This window comes from Notolepis coatsorum (genome assembly GCF_963971535.1).
Source record: "Notolepis coatsorum genome assembly, chromosome: 8".
Lineage (NCBI taxonomy): Eukaryota > Metazoa > Chordata > Actinopteri > Aulopiformes > Paralepididae > Notolepis > Notolepis coatsorum.
The window spans coordinates 35376637-35377053 of record NC_140172.1 but is presented as its reverse complement, the minus strand read 5'-3'; positions in this window follow the sequence as shown (position 1 = coordinate 35377053).

Below are 417 nucleotides of genomic sequence, written 5' to 3'. Positions count from 1 at the left end.
ATGTATTATATTGTTGTTATTATTATTAACATCAATATGAGTATTATTATTATTATTATTATTATTATTATTATTATTATTATTATTATTATTATTATTATTATTATTATTATTATTATTATTATTATTATTATTATTATTATTATTATTATTATTATTATTATTATTATTATTATTATTATTATTATTATTATTATTATTATTATTATTATTATTATTATTATTATTATTATTATTATTATTATTATTATTATTATTATTATTTGAGGAGTGTAGCTAAACAGCTGTGTGGCATTTCATCCATGACTGTGGCGCCTGACAAACACACATATCCCCGGCTACAATGTCAGAAGGACTATTGATTTCATTCATATTTCTTTGTCTTTAATACTGCTTACTAGCTGATCATCTTTATGA